This window comes from Octopus bimaculoides, chromosome 11, assembly GCF_001194135.2.
Source record: "Octopus bimaculoides isolate UCB-OBI-ISO-001 chromosome 11, ASM119413v2, whole genome shotgun sequence".
NCBI classification, from domain to species: domain Eukaryota; kingdom Metazoa; phylum Mollusca; class Cephalopoda; order Octopoda; family Octopodidae; genus Octopus; species Octopus bimaculoides.
Genome location: NC_068991.1, coordinates 45,418,488 through 45,418,754, shown reverse-complemented (window position 1 = coordinate 45,418,754; position 267 = coordinate 45,418,488).

Below are 267 nucleotides of genomic sequence, written 5' to 3'. Positions count from 1 at the left end.
CTCTCTCTCTCTCTCTCTCTCTGACATGCAAGCACATTAAAATCAAAGTCGTTTCTCTCTCTCTCTCCCTCTCTCTCTCCCCCTCTCTCTCTCTCTCTATCTACATAGAAAGGTGAATCAGGGAATAATGTAAATAAGATTTCCATTACTTTTGACTCGTCCTCATGTATATATGCACACACACACACATACACACATATGCATAGACAGATAGATATGTACATATCTATCTATGTTTTTTATCTCCCTCTCTATATAATATATATA